This window comes from Podarcis bocagei (assembly GCF_964188305.1).
Source record: "Podarcis bocagei genome assembly, chromosome: Z".
Classification (NCBI taxonomy): domain Eukaryota; kingdom Metazoa; phylum Chordata; class Lepidosauria; order Squamata; family Lacertidae; genus Podarcis; species Podarcis bocagei.
Window position 1 is genome coordinate 6,975,671 of NC_138140.1, and position 20,297 is coordinate 6,995,967.

The window sequence follows — 20,297 nt, forward strand, 5'->3', positions numbered from 1 at the left end:
CTCCAAGCAGGGCTGGGAAAGAATCTGTGCCCGAAACCCTGGAGACCCACTGTCAGTCAGTGAGGGCAGCAGTGGAGCCTAGTACACCCTCCTTTCTCAAGCAGTTCATGCTGGGCATGCTGCCTTTACTGGCACACTGCTCCATGGAGTGCAGGGCCCTTGGAAGCGAGTTTGCCGGCCCCCTGCAAGGTTTGAAAGCTGCTGACTCTGATCCAAGGATCAGTGACAGTGATGGAACTTGGGCAAAGGGTTTCCTGCCTTTGTGACTGGGCCACACTTCTTTAAACAGTGATTACAGAAACATTTCTGAACAATGTTGTTGTTTAGTCGTTTAGTCGTGTCCGACTCTTCGTGACCCCACGGACCAGAGCATGCCAGGCACTTCTGTCTTCCACTGCCTCCCACAGTCTGGTCAAACTCATGCTGGTAGCTTCAAGAACACTATCCAACCATCTCGTCCTCTGTCGTCCCCTTCTCCTTGTGTCCTCCATCTTTCCCAACATCAGGGTCTTTTCCAGGGAGTCTTCTCTTCTCATGAGGTGGCCAAAGTATTGGAGCCTCAGCTTCACGATCTGTCCTTCCAGTGAGCACTCAGGGCTGATTTCCTTCAGAATGGATAGGTTTGATCTTCTTGCAGTCCATGGGACTCTCAAGAGTCTCCTCCAGCACCATAATTCAAAAGCATCAATTCTTCGGCGATCAGCCTTCTTTATGGTCCAGCTCTCACTTCCATACATCACTACTGGGAAAACCATAGCTTTTACTATACGGACCTTTGTTGGCAAGGTGATGTCTCTACTTTTTAAGATGCTGTCTAGGTTTGTCTGAACAGTGAGGAGAGGCTAAAATCAGGGAAGGGAGCTATTCCCAAATGTGTAGAACTTTAGACGGGGGGGGGGCGGGGTGTTGAAGTCTAAAAATGCCCTTCAGACAGAATGCATTTGTTCAACGGTGAGGAAAAAGAAGAAGGAGGAAGTTCAAAATGCAGTTTGTAAACTCTCTTTCTTACATAGATCCTCAATTGATTAAAAACCCCAGTACATTTAAAACAGCATACTTGTTGTTCACACATTCACACTGAGAGAGCATCAAAAGTGCTTTCTGGCAGCACAAAATTGCATGTGCAAATTGAAGTTATGTCCAGTAAAAGTCCACCCACTGTTCTGACATCCCAGCACAGGGAAAGTAACATTATCCTATTTTCCTGCAGCTCGTTTTACTGGCTATCTACTGTGCTGTGTTGCAAAGGGACCCTACCCTACTGTTGCAGTCAAAATATATAGAATAGGATGGGGAAACTGTGGCCTTCTGGGTGCTGTACTTCAACTCCCACCTACCCAAATGAGCCAACTCATAGGGGCCAAGGGGTCTTCCCCACAAATAAAATATTTAAGGGGCCCACCCCAAGCTGATGGTCATTGCCATTCAAATGGTGTGTGTGCACCATGTCATTTGATAAATTCTGTGGGGTGGGGCTTACCTGCCTCCCCATACTTTATTCAAGCCGACACGCCTGCACCTGCCCCATTCACCATGGCCAATGGAACATAGGAAGCTGCTTCATAGTGAGTCAGATCATTGGTCCATCTAGGTCAGTATCATTTACACTAACTGTTAGTGGCTCTCGAGATGCTCTGCATGCAAAACAAATGCTCTACTGCTGGGCAACAGCCCTTCCTCCAAATGTTCAAGGATGATAGGAGAGGGAGAGGTGTAGAAGATACATACTGTGTCACCCATGATATGGAAGATCCAAGAGCTTGTCTGCCCTGCTGCCTGCCTTTAAAGTTAGACATATGTACCTCAGCCATAGAAGGGCTTGCCAATCAGAAGGTTGGCGGTTCAAATCCCCATGACGGGGTGAGCTCCAGTTGCTCAGTACCTGCTCCTGCCAACCTAGCAGTTTGAAAGCACGTCAAAGTGCAAGTACATAAATAGGTACTGCTCCAGCGGGAAGGTAAACGGCGTTTCCATGCACTGCTCTGGTTCGCCAGAAGTGGCTTAGTCATGCTGGCCACATGACCCAGAAGCTGTACACCGGCTCCCTCGGCCAGTAAAGCAAGATGAGCGCCACAACCCCAGAGTTGTCCACGACTGGACTTAATGGTCAGGGGTCCCTTTACAATTACCTTTTACCTTAACCATTCCCTGGTAAGAGAATTTATTTTCCTAGTCTGTGCAGAAATGCAAACTACCAGTAGACTTCCTAGTAGAAAGATCAGACTTACTTCTCTTATGTATGTATGGTTGTGCCTTTTTCCATACCTAGGCGAGAGCCAGTGAAGTGTAAGGGTTAGTGTGTTTGACTTGGAGACCAGGGTTTGAATCCCAACTCAGCCATGAAGCTCACTAGGTGACCTTGAGTAACAGCCACTGCATAACCCCCAACATTTCTCTGATGAAAATAGGGATGTCCTATTCTATAATAATGATAACAATAATTTTATTATTTATACCCCACCCATCTGACTGGGTTGCCCCAGCCACTCTGGCAGGCGTCCAACACACACACACACACACACACACACACACACACACACCATTTAAAAGCTTGCCCATGCAAGACTGCCTTCAGATGTCTTCTAAAGGCTGTAAAGTTACCGTACTTATCTTCTTGGCTTGGGGATTGCATAACTCCATACTCTTCAACATTTATCTGGTGAAAATAGGGACGTCGTAAGGAAAAGTGGGATATTCTGGGATCAAATCAGAAACAGGGATAGTTTCTGTGAATTTGGGACTGTCCTTGGAAAATAGGGACACTAGGAGGGTCTGCCACTGTCTCTCAAGCTACCTTGCCTCACAGAGTTGCTGTGAGGTTAAAATGGGGAGGGGAGGCTCATGTGCACCACGTTGAGCTCCTTGGAGGAAAAGGTCGTATATAAATAAAATTGATAAATAAGAAGAACATAGGAAACTGCCTCATACCAGCTCTGACTATTGGTGCAGCTTGTGCAGTAGTCTTCCCCAACCTGGTGCCTTCAATGTGTTTTGGACTCCAATTCCCATCAGCCCAGCCAGCACAGTCAGTGGTCAGGGATGATGGGAATTATAGTCCAAGCCATTTGGTTGCAGGAGGGCTGGTGTATGCACTGCCTGGCTGTTACCCTCCAAGGTTACATGCAGTGGTCCTTTCCAGCCTAGGATTGAGCCTGGGGACTTCTGTATGCATAGCAGGTGTGTTACCCTTGAGCTATAATATATTCCCTTTTTCTGCACTGAGCTGTGGTCCTTCCGCCATTCTTTTCCCTCCTAGTTCATGTAGCCAGTGGCAGAGGAGCTGGGTGGGTAAGATATGTGGCTCTGCTAAAATGAAACTGGCAGCAAGGCTGTCTGCAACACAACTGAATTTCAAAGCCATTCTTGCCAATAATGAAATGACTCTAAAACAGAACGTAATCAGTAATTCACATTGTAAGGCAAGTCTAATTGCTATGAAGAGGGGGGATGAAATGGGTTTTGGAAAAGGTTCCACTGATGTATTTCGCATTGAGTTTGGTGAGGTCACAAGATAATGGAACATCCATGCTCAAGTGTCATATAAATCAATCTTCAGAACATCTTCAATCTTTGTTTAATGGTAAAGGAGAGCAATGTTGCTTCCTTCAAAGCATCAGAAAACTTTGCGAGGTTTCAGTCTTTGGTTTTCTGTCTTCACCCAAAAGGAAAGTGATGTTAAACCTGGTGATAGCCTCATGAGCTGCATCCAAGGGTACTAAAGGAGCCTGCAGATGTAATCTCAAAGCCTTTGTCTATCATCTTTGAGAAATCTTGGAGAATAGGTGAGGTCCCTACAGACTGGAGGTGGGCAAATGTTGTCCCCATCTTCAGAAAGGGAAAAAAGGAAGACTCAGGGATTGACTGGTGAGCTGAGAATGATACCAGGGAGGGTCCTAGAACAGATAATTCAACAGTCGGTCTGTAAGAATTTAGAAAAGGATGCTGTGATTATGAAGACCCAACATGGGTTTCTCAAAAATAAGTCATGCCATACCAATCTGATTTCTTTATTTAATCGAATTACAAACTTGGTGGATCAGGGAAATGCTGTGAACATAGTGTATCTTGATTTCAGTAGGGCTTTTGACAAACTCCCCCATAATATTATTGTGAGGAGGATGGTAAAATGTGGGTTGAACGAGGTAACTGTTAGGTGGATTTGTAGCCAGTTGACTGACTGGAAAAATGTGACAAATAGGGTGCCACAGGGTTCTGTCCTGGGCCTGCTGTTGGCCAACATCTTTATAAATGACTTGAAGGAATTGAGGGGATGCACATCAAATTTGCAGTTCACACCAAACTGGGAGGGGTAGCTAATGTCACAGAAGACAGAATCAGAATTCAAAATGACCTTAACAGATTGCAGAACTGGGCGCAAGCTAACAAAATGAATTTTAATAGGGACAAATGTCAGGTTCTGCACTTAGACAGGAAGAACCAGATGCACAAATATAGGATGGGGGACACCTGGCTTACTAGCAGTACATGTGAAAAGGATCTAGGGGTCTTTGTTGACCACGAGCTTAACATGAGTCAACTGTGTGATGCAGCAGGGGAGAAAAGTTAACGCTATTCTAGGCTGCATCAGCAGAAATATACTGTCCAGATCAAGGGAAGTAACACTCTATTTTGCCTTGGTCAGACTAGAATACCGTGTCCAATTTGGGCACCATAATTTAAGAAGGATGTTGACAAGCTGGAATGTGTGCAGAGGAGGGCAATCAAGATGATCAAGGGTCTGGAAACTAAGCCTTATGAGGAACGGTTAAAATAGCTGGGAATGTTTAGCCCAGAAAAGGGGAGATGGAGAGGAGATATGATAGCCATCTTCAAATATCTTGAGCTGTCACGTGGAAGAGGGAACATGCTTGTTTTATCCTGCTCTGGAGGGTAGGATTTGAACCAATGGCTTCAACTTACAAGAAAGGAGATTCTGACTAAACATTCGGAAAATCTGACAGTAAGACCTGTTCGGCAGTGGAACAGACCCCCACAAGAGGTGGTGGACTCTCCTTCTTTGGAGGTTTTGAAGCAGAGGTTGGATGGCCATCTGTCATGGATGCTTTAGCTCAGATTCCTGCATTGCAGGGGGTTGGACTAGATTATCCTTGAGGTTCCTTCCAACTCTAAGATTCTATGATTCTATGAACTGGCTGTGAATGATCAGGAAAAAGACCTTGGGGTCATGGTGGCTAACTGAATGAAAATGTGAACCCCGCAGCTGTGAAAAGGACAAATTCCATTATAGGGATTATTAGGAAAGGGGCTGGAAATAAAACTGCCAATAGCGTAATGCCATTATACAAATATCTGTTGCAACTGCAGTGGAAATGTTTCATGCAGGCATCCCAGAAGGAAATAGTTGGCCACTTGAGAACAAGATGTTAGAGTAAATAGCCCTTTGTTTTGATCCAGCAGGGTTCTTCTTATGATGTTATATTCTTACTGTATACACTACAGCAATAAAGAGACAAGAAGACCCTCCTTGTTTGTCTAGTTGTAAGTTGTTTTAACTGATATTCATCTTGTATTTTTAAATTATGACCTGTTCTGGGACCTCAGGTGAACGCTGGTTACGGAATCTAAGAATAATAATTGTTCCCACAGTGCCCCTGACATAGTCCTATTTGCAGCTCTGCTGTTGGCGCCTGCTATCATTGCCAGGTAAACCTTCCAATACCTAGGTAAAGGTAAAGGGAGCCCTGGCCATTAGGTCCAGTCATTGCCGACTCGGGGGTTCGGCAATAAAGCTCATCTCACTTTATGGCCAAGGGAGCTGGCGTACAGCCTCCGGGTCATGTGGCCAGCATGACTAAGCCACTTCTGGCGAACCAGAGCAGCGCACAGAAACGCCGTTTACCTTCCTGCTGGAGTGGTACCTATTTATGTACTTGCACTTTGACGTGCTTTCGAACTGCTAGGTGGGCAGGAGCAGGGACTGAGCAACGGGAGCTCACCCCGTCACGGGGATTCAAACCACGACCTTCTGATCGGCAAGTCCTAGGCTCTGTAGTTTAACACACAGCACCACCCGCGTCCCTACCTGTTGTTAAATGTAGGATCTAGTAAGCCTGCTCTCATAGAATCATGGAATCATAGAGTATGGCTGGGGATGGGCTATGGCTCAGTAACAAAGAATATTGCTTTGCATGACAAAGCTCCCAAGTGATGGAGTGCAGCAGGGTCAGTTGGGGTGAAGTACTACTGATTATTCCACAGCAGGGAGTATGATGTCATCTCCTGGGGCGCTTTAAGACAATCCTCTGCATAGCAAATAAATAACCATTTCCCAGAGAGAAACCCACCTAGTCATCTAAGATAAGCAGAGGAAGAGGGAGGTTGCATTAGCATGCAATGCTAAGGATAATTACATTTGATATTTTGAAAAATCCACTAAGTCCGTATATTATAATTGACCAGCCATGTCACAAGAGAGTGAGCAAATCTGTGAGTCCACCAGAACATTCCATCAGGCTAGATGTGAGCAGAGGTGGGGTGAATGAGGTAGGGAAAGCTGCCTTGGTACCAAAGCTATAACATCTGCACTGGTTAAAAAAATCATTTTTGCTGCGCAGTCTTGGAAGGCTATGGGGGTTGTCACCACCCTGGGTTCAGTTTTGTGGAATGCTCTCCCCAGGGAAACATGCCTGGTGCCTTCACTGTCAGTTTTCAACCGCAAGGCTTCACCCAGGCTTTTAGTTGTTAATTTGGATCACACCTTGGTATGATGGCAGTCTTTTCTATGGTGCTCATCTTTTAGGGAGCAGAGAGGCCTGCAATGCATCACTATCATCTTCTAATATTACAAAGTAGCAAATCAATATTCAAGGTATTTTATAGTGTGCAAGATGATAAGTTCTGCCCCAAAGAGCTTACAATCTAATATTTGACACAAACAGAGGCCATGGATGTCATGCATCACAGTCCCATACTTTGCGGGGGGGGGGGGGCTTCCACCAGCTGCTGGCTTGTATGCTATGGTGTGGCAAACTTACCCGTTAATCTTTGCCTTCATTCCCAGCCAAACACACACTTGCACAAAACCAGCAATAACCTTGGGGAGATGAATGACCTTGAGAGATTGCAAATATATTGCCTGTCATCCCTTAACAGAGCTGCCTCGGGTCCAGAGCTCCTCTGTGCGTTTGCTTGGCTAAGTGCAGGCCCTGAGAATACCGCAGAGACACACGACTCATTACAAGGCACATAGAAAATGTGTGCAATCTGTGGAGAGGCAAGGATGGAGGAAGGAACACAATGACTTAAAGACCTCCCCACTGTGTGTGTCCCCCCCCCTTTTCTTCTTTTTGTGCATTTCTTGGAAATTTAAAAGGTCGCCAGGAGCTAATGAACCTCGGATAGCAAAGCTGTCTCCTGTTTGTTTGTCATTTTGAGTTTTTCTGGTTGATTAGGATCCAGCCTGGCAGGAAGGTATGAAATAACAAGTGCCTGGGAGTTAAGAGAGGTCACATTTTGTTTCCTGAAAAATGCTGAATTGACTGTGGAGGGGGGAATAGTTTGTCCAGAACACTAAATGGAGTGGGGGGGGGGGAGAGAAAGAAGAGCGAGAAAGTGCAGCAGTGCCACAGAAATAAACACACTGTTCTCTGCCTCTACCTACCCTTTAATAGATCTCATTTTTTTAAGCATACCCCCTTCTTCAGTAAATCTATTTATTTCTCCCCGTCACCAGCCCCCGGTTACAGAACTCGGTGACTTTGCCACCCAAACAAAAGGGAACTGTGTTAGAAAGTTGGGTTGACTCATTCGATTGGTTAGGTGGGGTTGCTTAAGCATTGCAGACTACAGTATTTCTGTGTGAGAAGCTTGGCTTTATTTATTCATCTGCCATCCCTTTAACAATAAATCCTCTGGACAACCTACAAAGCACTATTATTATTAACCGTAAAATGTCTTTAAAAAATGCAATCCAAACATAAAATTGAACACGCTAAAGCACCACCAGAATAAAAACAGAAACAAACCCCAGGACAAAGTAAATGGGGTTCCCACTGTCTAAAAAGCACTCAGGCAAGTTCAGGTCCACAGTCACTCGCTCAACCAAGTGAATAGTTGTGGACAAGTACCATCTGGATGGGGAACACTGAACCAGGCAAAAACAGTCAAGGGAGATGTGAATCAAGGCTGGCAAGGAGTGTGTCTTGAGAAGGCTGGCCACATCTGCCCCCGGAAACTAAGGTTCCCTACCTCTGCCCTAGAGTTTCCTTTACAAGCTCTCTTTGCCCCCTGCCCCCTTGTAATGAGTGTTCACCTGTACTCCTGTTCCTGCCTATTGGCCTTGTTTTTGGCTTCAACTGTGTTATAATCATCATCCCTCCCTCAGCCCAATACAACCTTAGTGTTCAAAAATGTTACTTTACTTGCTTTTATTGCATTTCTATCCCACCTTTCTTCCAGTGAACTGTAGGTGACGTGCATGGTTCTTTCCTTCCTCATTTACGGGACCACCTCTCCTGCTCTGCCCCGCAGAGGACCTTAAGGTCCATGAATAACCATAGTTTAGAGGTCCCGGGCCCTAAGGAAGTCAGACTATCCTCCACCAGGGCCAGGGCCTTTTCAGTGATGGCTCCGACCTGGTGGAATGCTCTGTCCCATGAGACCAGGGCCCTGCAGGATTTAACCTCCTTCCACAGGGCCTGTAAGACTGAGCTATTCTGCCTAACTTTTAATTTGAATTTAGCCTGATCTTTTCTTCCCCTCTCTTCCCTCCCCCTCCCCTTTTATGAAGATCACCCGCTCTGAGACCCCACACCTAATTCTCCCCTGGCCTTCTCGCTGGCCCAAGTAGGACTAATTCAGCCAGCTAGCCCTGGGGATTATCTAATGCTTATTAGATGGGGGACTTCCGGTCGGTGCCAGCGCTTAATGGCGGTCCTACCTCCGAGCTCCGGAGAAGGACTGCTTCGCAAGTTCGGGTCTTACCCGCTACGGCAAGCGGGGGACCCCTAAAATCCCAGGCGCTGAAGCCTGAGAACAAGGAGACTCGGTGGGCACCTTCGCGCCCCCCGGTACCGTGAAAGAGCCTTTTTAAAGGCTACGGATCGACATCGGGAGTGAGCGCGGTGCTGAGAGTCGCTACCCAGCCTGCGAAGTGAAGCCGCGTCGCCATAAGCGGAGAGCGCCGATTCCTTCCTGAAAAGAAATTCGGACTGATTCCCCGTGAGTAAGAACTGAAAAATAACTGGGACTTTTTCAATTTTAAAAATTGGGCTAAAAACGGGGGAGATTTAAACAAAGGAAGTCTGCCTCCCCCCGACCGCATGAAAGTGAAAGCAACGGAGCTTTAAACCTGCATCCGCTTAAATCCGTCCTTTGATCAGCTAAACCGGACATTTAAACCTTTGATCTCCCCTCTAGCAAGCAGGGCAGAGGGGAGGCGAATCTGACCATTAACTGCATGACTTATTTGAAGGAAAAAACCTCTGCTATCTCATCTATTTGAAAGTCTGAAACGGTCTGCCTTTTTAGTACATTGAGCTGACTTTTCCCTGTGAAGTGACACCTTGATACAAAGTTTCCACAGTGCCTGACTTTTGTACATTTTAAGAAGAAACAGTATAAACAGCATACTGGGCAACTGTGGCAATTGGAAGCTATAAGACTTTAGCAACATTGATTTTGACTGGGTTAATCTCCTTTCTTTCTACATCTTGGATGGTCTCCTTTGTTCATGTATTTGGAAATTTCCTTCTATGGCCATTTTGATTTGCTCCCTCTAGAGGATAAAGTGAAGTCCAGCACGGCCTAAGACAGTGGAATTTTCCAAGGGAGAATAAATCCCGTGGGAATTGACCTTGACATGAGTGGGCCACAAGAAGAGATAACTACAAGAGCCAAGACCAAGCAACAACAACAGCAACAGCTGCAGCTGCAACAAGCAAAGAAAAGAGGTTCAATCTCAGGCGTAACAGCCGGACTAGCTGGAACAACAGGACAGGACAAAGGAGCAGCCGTTTCTATGGAAGCTGTGACAGAAGCTTTGCTTAAGATAAACCAGACTCTGGAGTCTTTGACAAAACAGACTTCAGAGAACACACAAAAATTAACAGAAATATCAACAAGATTAAACCAGAATACAGAATCTATAAACAAATTGGTCGAGGAAAACGCCACCACGCGTCAAATTGCCGAAGAGGCCAAAGCCACAGCTGGAGAGACGCAGGAGAAATTAGAGCCACTTGCCAAGAAGGTCTATGAGCATGATGCAACCTTGGCCTTGTGGGAGTTACAGAGGAAAGAGAGAAACTTAAAATTAAGACTGATTCCGGAGAATGAAAGTGACAACCTTGTGGAATATTTGACACGGGAGTTTGCGGATTGTTGGGACCTGGAGGAAGACGATTTCAAAATTACAACTGCCTTTAGACTGGGCAAAAAGCAAGATAGAAAGACACCAAGAGATTGTTTGATCACACTCAGATCTAAGGAGGAAAGAGATAAAATTTTAGGACTACACTTTGGAAAAGCCCTGCAAATTGGAAATTCAGCTGTACAGATCTTTAAAGACATACCAAAATATATCTTGGACTTAAGAAACTTCTACAAGGATTTGGTTCTTTTGTTAAAGAAAAATCTTATCCGCTTCAGGTGGGAGTTCCCACAAGGACTGTCATTCGACTACAAGGCAAAGAAAGTGAAAATAAAGACAATTCAAGATAAAGACAAATTTTTGGCAAGATATCAGGAGGACTTACAGAAGGGGACTGTGGACGCACTTGCAGAACAGAGGAGAGCACTGGATATCCTGAATCTCTCGTTTGGACAAAAACCACCACCGTCAGAAGAAGAGCAACAACTTGGAGCTGTTGGAGGAGCCTTAAGAAAATAACAAGATGGCTCTGCAATTCCTTAGTTGGAATTGTAATGGACTGAATGGGCCTTTGAAGAGAAGACAAGTATTTCATATTTTGAACAGAGAACAATTGGATTTGATATGTTTACAAGAAACTCACATAACTAGAGCCCACAGGAGATTACTCACAAATAAAAGGTTAGGACAAGAATTTATTTCATCAGACAAAGTTAAGAAGAGAGGAGTGGTAATATATGTGAAGGAGAAATGGGCTCCAAAAATGATATTCAAAGATGAACAAGGGAGATATCTGGCTGTGGAGATACAAGTACAAGGAGAAAAACTTTTAGTTGTTGGAATTTATGCACCAAATGAAGGCAAATCTGACTTCTTTAAGAGACTTCATGAAACTTTGACGGACTATCTGGATTACAACATGATAATCATGGGAGACATGAATGGCGTGGTCTCCACTAATATGGACAAGGCACAAAGACTAACAGTCACTAAAGAAGGGAGACTCCCTAAGACTTTTTTCGAAATGACAGAAAACATGGACTTGATAGACATTTGGAGAACAAGGAACCCTCTGGAGAGAGAGGGAACCTTCTTCTCCCAAGCAATGATGACCTGGACCAGAATTGACCAAATCTGGGTTACTAGTGGATTGGCTCCAAAGATTAAGAAAGTGGAAATCTGCCCAAAAACCTGCTCCGACCATAACGCCGTGAAGATGGAGATGAAACTCACAATAACCGGTCAATTTAGATGGAGAATGAATGACACCCTCTTTCGAGATAAGGAGATTCTCACGAAGGCCCAAAAGACCCTAAAAGACTATTTTGAAATAAATTTGAGGACTGACGTGGAGAAAAGAGTGATATGGGACGCAAGTAAAGCTGTTATGAGAGGATTTTTGATCCAACAAAATTCAATAAAGAGGAAAAAACAAAATGAGAAAAAAGAGAAGATCTTGGAAATGATAAAGGAAGGAGAGAGGAAACTAAGAACAAAACCAAAGTCTCAGGACATTTTAAGAGAGATTAAGTTATATCAAACTCAATATATGGAATTGATGAACCAAGAGACTGAATGGAAGATAAAGCAAATGAAACAAAAGACTTTTGAATCAGCAAATAAATGTGGTAAACTTTTGGCATGGCAATTGAAGAAAAGGCAGAAACTAAATACAGTTACAAGCCTAGAGGTCGATGGAAAGAACATATCTAAACCTAATGAAATTAGAAATTGCTTTTTAAGTTATTTCAAAAAACTTTACACCCAAGGCCCGCAAAATGAAGAAGATATAGACAAATTCCTTGGAAGATATGGATTACAAAACATCTCTCAGCAAAGTAAGATGGACTTGAACCAGAGAATCTCAGAACAAGAGATAGAGGCTGCCATTCAGAATATGCAACTGGGCAAATCTCCGGGACCAGATGGACTGACTTCTAGATACTACAAATCGCTGAAGGAATGGTTGATTCAACCACTAAGAGAAGTTTGTAATGAGATTCTTGAGGGAAAAAGGGCACCTGAATCGTGGAAAGAGGCATATATTTCACTCATACCAAAGTCAGAGACTGAAAAGACTCAACTCAAGAACTACCGCCCGATATCACTCCTCAATGTGGATTACAAAATTTTTGCAGACATTTTGGCAAAAAGATTTAAAAGAGTTTTGATGGAGAAGATTCATAAAGACCAAGCAGGCTTTCTCCCTAAAAGACACCTAGCAGACAATGTAAGGAATGTAATAGACATTTTGGAAAAGCTGGAGGTGAATATAAACACTAAAGCAGTATTGATCTTTGTGGACGCGGAGAAAGCCTTTGATAATATCTCTTGGAGTTTTATGAGGAAGAATCTTCATGGGATGGGGGTAGGCCAGGGTTTTGAGAATGGTATGGCTGCAATATATTCCGAACAAAAAGCTAAGCTGATTGTAAATAATGTTGTGACTGAGGAACTTAAGATAGAAAAAGGAACTCGGCAGGGGTGCCCAATTTCCCCATTACTTTTCATTTCGGTTCTGGAGGTGTTGCTGAATATGATAAGAAATGACCAGCAGGTCAAAGGTGTGCAGGTCGGAGCTAAACATTACAAGTTAAGAGCGTATGCAGATGACCTAGTATTGACTTTGCAAGAGCCAAACACTAGTACGAAAAGGGTTTTAGAAATAATTCAACAATTTGGCCAGGTGGCTGGATTTAAGTTGAATAAGCAAAAAACTAAAGTCTTAGGGAAAAACCTAACAGATATGGAAAAGGAGAAATTTCAGGAGGAAACAGGTTTGACAGTGGTTAAGAAAGTCAAATACCTAGGGGTTTATTTAACACCTAAGAATGTCAATTTGTATAAGGACAATTATGAAAAATGTTGGTCAGAGATTAAAAAAGATCTAGAAATATGGTCAAATCTGAAACTGTCAATGTTAGGCCGAATTGCAGTAATTAAAATGAATGTATTGCCTAGAATGTTATTTTTGTTTCAGACCTTGCAGATTCTTGACAAGATGGAATGTTTTAAGAGGTGGCACAAAGACATTTCGAAATTTGTCTGGCAGGGCAAAAAGCCCCGAATTAAATTCAAAATACTGACTGACGCTAAAGAAAGAGGGGGTTTTGCCCTGCCGGACCTAAAATTGTACTATGAGGCAGCAGCGTTTTGCTGGCTGAAAGAATGGATGCTCCTCGAGAACACGGACATCTTGGATCTGGAAGGCTTCAATAATGCTTTTGGCTGGCATGCATATCTTTGGTATGACAAGGTTAACAGTACCTTTAAAAATCACATTGTTAGAAAAGCATTATTTAATGTTTGGATAAGATACAAAGACTTATTGGAAAATAAAACCCCTAGATGGGTGTCACCAGTGGAGGCTAAAGCAGTGAAGAAACTCAATATGGAGGTCGGATGGCCGAAGTATTGGGAAATTTTAGAACAGGATGGAGACAAGTTTAAACTACAAAGTCAGGAGAAATTGAAGCACAAAGTAGAAAATTGGTTTCAATATCGCCAAATAATGGAATTTTTTAAACAGGATAGGAAAATCGGTTTCCAAGTGGAGAAATCAAAACTAGAGACCGAATTGCTAGAACCCAATACTAAGAATTTATCTAGAATGTATAACTTGCTGTTGAAATGGAACACACAGGATGAAACAGTTAAATCTGCTATGATTAAGTGGGCGCAGGATGTTGGACACAACATTATGTCAGATGACTGGGAATGGTTATGGAACACCGGTATCAAATTTACGGCATGTAATGCCTTAAAGGAAAACATTATGAAAATGGTATACAGGTGGTACATGACCCCAGTCAAGCTGGCAAAAATCTACCATTTGCCCGATAATAAATGTTGGAAATGTAAAGAGACTGAAGGTACTTTTTATCACCTTTGGTGGACATGCCCGAAGATAAAGGCCTTCTGGGAAATGATCTATAATGAAATGAAAAAGGTACTTAAATGTACATTTTCTAAAAAACCAGAGGCCTTTCTCTTGGGCATTGTCGGCCAATTGGTGACAAAGAAAGATAGAAATTTCTTTATGTATGCCACAACAGCAGCAAGAATACTCATCGCAAAGTATTGGAAGACACAAGATTTACCTACTCTGGAAGAATGGCAGATGAAAGTGATGGACTATATGACACTGGCTGAGATGACAGGCAGAATCCGTGACCAACGCAAAGAGATGGTGGAAGAAGAATGGAAAAAATTTAAAAGCTATCTTAAGGTCTACTATAAACTTAACGAATGTTAAAATGTTGTGGTTGCTAGAAGTAACAGGGTACAGGGATACAAGGTTAGACATTAAAGGAGGACTAAGACGACAGAGATTAGAAAGTAACAACTGGGAGTTGCTAGTTCAAATATGGACACTGGGATGCAGAGAGGGGGGGTATGGGGAAGTCCAAGAAAAGAGGTTTATGAAAATATCTTTGAAATTATTTTGTATGTTTGTTTTGTTTTGTGTTTGTTTGTTTTTCTTAAAAATGCTGTAAAACCAATAAAAATTTATTAAAAAAAAAAAAAATATCTAATGCTTATTAGATGGATTTCCCCTAAATTGATTTCTGAACTTTGAATTTTATTGTTATTCATGTTTTAATACTGTATTTTATGCTGCTTTTACAATTAAGTGTTTTAAATTTGTTGTTAGCTTTTGGTTGGCTCTAGTTTATCGTACAAGGTCTGGACATTCTATATGCATACTGGGAAATAGCCTTTACTTTCAGTATTATGCTAATGACAATGGATTTTCAGGATCTGGTAACCTGTACCTGTTTCTCCCCACTCCTGGGCTACCTGCCGTGTTTGGCCCTGAACTACATTATAATCCACTCCTGGATTTCTGCCATTAGTGGGGATGGATGATCTGGCTTTTCAACCACTGCTGATTGCAAAGCTCCCCAAGAACAGAGGCCAAGGCGTGTAATGAAAGCTACTGTATACAATCGTAACCGCAAGGGGCAATTTAGGCAGATAGAATGCAGTTACCCAAATTACAATTTAGCCAGGGCATAAATCTTTCAGCAGTAATAATAACACTTACCCCGGCTATGCAGGTTTGCATGTTCAAAGCACAGATAGTAATTTGTGTGTCAGAGGTACTTCAGCCCCTGGAAAATTATTAACCATCAAGGAAGTTGCTGCAGCTGTGAGCACCTCCGGTTTCAAATTTGCAAAAGTGGCTTGGGAATCTGTGCTCAGCTTATTTTTCTTTGGCCAACCATTGCAGAAACCTGCAACTTTGAATGGGAAGAGTAAAAAAACAACAACATGTGACAACCTTTCTAGCCTGCCAGAGCTGAGGTTCTCATTCAGCAGGCTTTAATCCTGCCGTGGCATCCTGATGCCCTCTGGATTAGGGCACAATAAAAGACTGGAAGCATGCATTGCAGTATCCACCACTCCTCAATAAATAAATAAATGACCCCTCCAAATTTGAAGGTCATGGCCCCATTGTTCCCGAAGGAGATGTTTAAAAAGCAGTATATTTCAGTAATAGGTCAGCACCATTGAAACAAGCTAAAAAACAAAATAAAATAATTAAATCAGCACCACAATAAGACCTTTAAGATGAAGCAGTATGAGATGGATACTCAGCTGGATAGCTCAGCTGATTAGAGTGTGGTGCTGATAACGCCAAATTGTACTAGGCCAGGCTTCCTCAACTTTGGCCCTCCAGGTGTTTTTGGCCTACAACTCCCATGATCCCTAGCTAACAGGACCAGTGGTCAGAGATGATGGGAATTGTAGTCTCAAAACATCTGGAGGGCTGAGGTTGAGGAAGCCTGTACTAGATGATCCTCAGGGTCCCTTCAGACTCTATGATGCTATGATTCTATGGGTGAGCTTTTAAAGGCCATATTGAAAGGGCCAAACACACAGTGGGAGGGAGGGAGCTCCACATGTGTGAGGCAGCCAGTATCACAGATCTTTGAGCAGGGCCTTCATCATTCATCTGAGCCAGGGCAAGCTCATTCAGGTAAAGACTGCCTTGCAGCTATCTGCCAAACAGACTGGGTATTCTATTCCCAACAGGAGCAAAAAAGCTGCCTTATCCTGAGTCAGACCCTTGGTCCATCTAGCTTTGTATTGTCTACACTGAGTGGCAGCAGGTCTACAGGGTTTCAGGAAGCGGTTTTTCTCTCTCTCTCTACTGAGGACTCAAGATGCAACTTTCTGCATGCAGAGCAGATGCTTCACCACTGAGTGATGGCCCTTCCACATGAAGGCTTTTGCCATAATACATTTGATAGTCTGTTTACTTCAACAGACTAATATGGCTGCTCCTCTGGAAATTGGTACTGTTAGAGCAATTGCTATTATTTATTGCCCCCAGTTACCATTCTGTGTGTGAAATAACCATGCACACTTCATATTTATTGCCCTCGGTTACCTCCATGTGCAAAACAACCATGCACACTTCATATTTATTACCCTCAATTCCCATTCCAAGTGCAAATTTAGCATGCACAGAAAATATTTTGTAGGATTTGTCCTTTTTATAGTATCGCTGGATGAGCACTTTATGAATTCAGTTTATAGTGTTTCATTTCCTTTTTTGTTTCTAACTGGTTTTTAATTGTTTTTGTATTTGTACAGAATTGGAAGTTGCTTTGAGACTTTTACAAAAAGCAACAAATAAATGCAAATAATAATAATAGTTTGCTGTCCTTGATCACCTTTCCATGTGGATAACAAGCATATAGAGCAGCTCATATTTATTGCCCTCTTCGCAATTCCATGTACAGATTAAGAGTAAACATGTAATTTTTGCTCCCCTCGATCACCATTCCAAGTCAATAGCATAGCAGCCCCCACCAGTGCCTGGTGAAGTGGGGGGGGGTGGTTTGCAGGTGTACGACACTATGGGGGTGGGGCATCCCAAGGGGGCAGGGCAAGCAGCGCGGGGTGCGCCACCCAAGCAAATGCATCCCTCCCACATTTGGTTTTGGGACAGCTTCCCTCTCCCCACCAGGTGAGAAGGTGGTTTGGCATTTTGTCAGGGACTGGGAAGAGGAGGAATGGTGAAGACCGCCTCCCCAGCTTGACCTTTCCAGGGAAGAGGAAAAGGAAGAGGAAAACAGTTTAGATTTACAACAGGGGGTTGAGGGAGGTCACAGCTCAGAGACAGATGGGGGGGGGGAGTTGGGAAATAGTGGGAGAGGAGGAGGAGGAGGAAGCACCAGGGGGGTGACAGCTGATGGACACAGTGTCTTTAGGAAGCATTCCAGACCCCCCCTCCCAGAACACAGCAGGCCTTGGGAGTAGGAGAGCAAAGAGTTCAAAGGCAGAGGGCACATAGCAGCACTCGTTCCACAAACGAGGAACTGGGAGAGACAGCAGGATGGAGATTCACTCGGGATAGCGCCATTATCTAAGAGGCTGGGTTCTATAGCCTCTCTCTGTAAATACTGAATAAAAAGCGGACAGTAAGAAAAATTCCCTTGTCTTTGTACATTCCTGGGCAACCAGCCGAGATTTGCTGGCAGCATCCTGACACATTTTCTCTCCAAAATAACTTTTCTTCTTGGGTTTTTCTGCCCCATCCCTCCACTCACTCACCTGGCTCCACAGTTTGCCAGCTGCCCCAGTGTGGTTTGCCAGCCCCCCCTCCCAGGAACAACCCAAAGTTAGACCTAAACTTTTGGGAAGAGGCCAGCTGGCGGCCAGGAAGGAAATAGATACCACCCAAGAGCTGCCAGCCAGCCTTGGAGGGGGAGGGGAACTTGGACGGGCAGAGTTGGCACCGTGCTTCTGTGTTGCCTTCGTGCCACCTCTGCAGCTCTTGCTCCTCCAGGCTCTCCAAGAGTTACTATGAAGGAGTGGATGCCATGTTGCAAAAGAAAGCCAAAAACAAAGGGAAACGTTTTTCAACATGCTGCTCAGCTTTTCTTCCTATGGAAAAGAGGCAACTCGCAGAATGCAAAGCACAGCCACCTCCGAAGAGACCTGTGTCAGCCGGAGACATAGCTGGGCGGGCGGGGGGTTCCAGCCAGGGTTTCTGTCCCGGGTGAAGCCTCCAGAGGGGCGCCATTGAGGCTCCCAGCCTCCCAGCCTGTCTGGGCTTTAGCTGGAGAGAAAGATAAAAAAGTGAATGGCAGCTGCAAGCTCCGTCCTTCTTCACCTTTCCCCATGAAGGCTCATTTGCAGGGAGAAGGAGAGTTGGGAAATCTGGAGAGGCCGTGTGGCTCTTCCCAGTGAAGCAAAAGATAAGATCCCCTGTGGGTTTGCTACTGTGTGAGAAAGAAACTCTGGAGGGATGGAGGGAGGGGTGGGAAGCTGAGGAAGAGAATCGGTTGGACTAGATGATCCTTGGGGTAATTCTATGATCACTTTAGAAGTAAGAATGTGTTTAAACAGCTAAGGTTGGGTCATTTTACAAAGTATACATGATCTACACACAGGAAAGTAAGGGGGGGTGAGCATTTTTCCTGCCAGAGGCAGTTCCCTGACAAGTTTTGGTCAGTCTGGCTACATTAGGATTGTAATGGAAGGACACTTTAGACTTGCAAAGATCATTTCTTCACCTTACACAGAACCTAAAATGACTACAAAATTATCATTTCCTAAAATTAGTAATCAAACAAAAATAAAATTGAAAGGAATCTTGTTGAAGCTTACTCAGGAGTAAATTTACACGACAAAACTCCTTGAAAGGGTTTGCACAGAACCAAGAAGATGGGTGGGTGACATAAAGTCTCAAAGATGAAAAAAAAATATTTTTAAGGAAACTAGGGGGTCTGGGCTGATATTATGAAAATGCAGTCTTTTAATGATCCTGTGACCAAACAAATCCAATTCAAAACCTGACCTTGGATAGACAATTGTTGCACATTGAAGTTCTACTTTTTACCGGAAGAGATGCTCATTTTCCCTTTGGTCATACGGTTGTAATACTTCTTAGGATTACTTTATATTCAAATGATATATTGTCTGCTTTTTATGCCCTTTACAAATAAATGTGTTGAGGTGTATGTGTGTGTGTGTGTTCATATGTATGTGTATGAACACATGCATCTGGGTTTTTGACCCAGGTGACAGAAAGCCCAGTTTCACCTCTGCTGGATCCTGCCCTGAAGGCTCGCTTGTCCCACAGTGTGCCTCACGCTGCTTTTTCTGGCAGCGCTGGGCCTGCTGGAGGGCGACCAGGAGGGCAGGCAGTGACTGGGGTCCCCTGCAGCCCCAGTGCTGTCCAGTGTGCCCCTCCCATTCCTAAGCTACTCTTCTGAGTGATAACAAGTATGCACAGCTCCTATGCCTTGCCTCTCCATCACCACACCAAGCTGTGTCAACTCTGTTCAATAAGTTTGCGGAAAGAGATATAATGGGGGAAAGAGACAATAAAGCCCCCTGCCCCCAGGATCTTCAGGGCTTGAATAACTTTCCTAGGCACAATTAAATGGAACACAGCACTCAGATTTAGCCTGCAGCAGAGATCCCAATGGGGGCAATGCAATCTGAACCTGCAAAGCCTAAGCTTCCCTTCACTTTCTCTTCCTTTCTTGCTCAGAGCAACGAGGGAAAGACTGAATCATTTGGTGGAAGGGAAAGAAAAAAACAAACCCAGAAACCACTGCCATCTGAACTTTAATGGCTTAGTTTCTTGTAGCTGGAGGCAGCGGTTCATATGCATTCCAAACAGTGCTTTGAAAGCAAATGTACCATTTTGGAAGCTATTCTACCTGAAAAACAATATATTTCATCTACGTTCCCCCTGCATCCTGGCAGGGGCAAGAGAACACATCAATCTGAGGGGGGTGGCAGGTTCACACATGCAAGTGAGATGTCTGGGCAGGGAGAGAAAGGGAGAGAGTCAGAAGAAGGTTGATCAATCGCAGGTGCCCCCACCTCCCCCCTACAATAGCTTTTACTGGAGGCCCCCAAAGCACTGGGGTTCTGAATGACTGTAGGGTGGGAAGTGATTCAGGAGGATGAATCAAATCAGTCTTCTCTGGTTTGCTCT

General features: G+C 44.1%; 2 long non-coding RNA genes across 4 annotated transcripts in view; both read right to left on the reverse strand.

The window, feature by feature from the left end:
• The window catches only part of LOC308579100, a 304,876-nt gene that overhangs the window by 82,473 nt on the left and 202,106 nt on the right, over positions 1 to 20,297 (reverse strand). The gene's annotated exons all lie outside the window — the stretch shown is intronic.
• The window catches only part of LOC308579098, a 55,118-nt gene that overhangs the window by 33,746 nt on the left and 1,075 nt on the right, over positions 1 to 20,297 (reverse strand). The gene's annotated exons all lie outside the window — the stretch shown is intronic.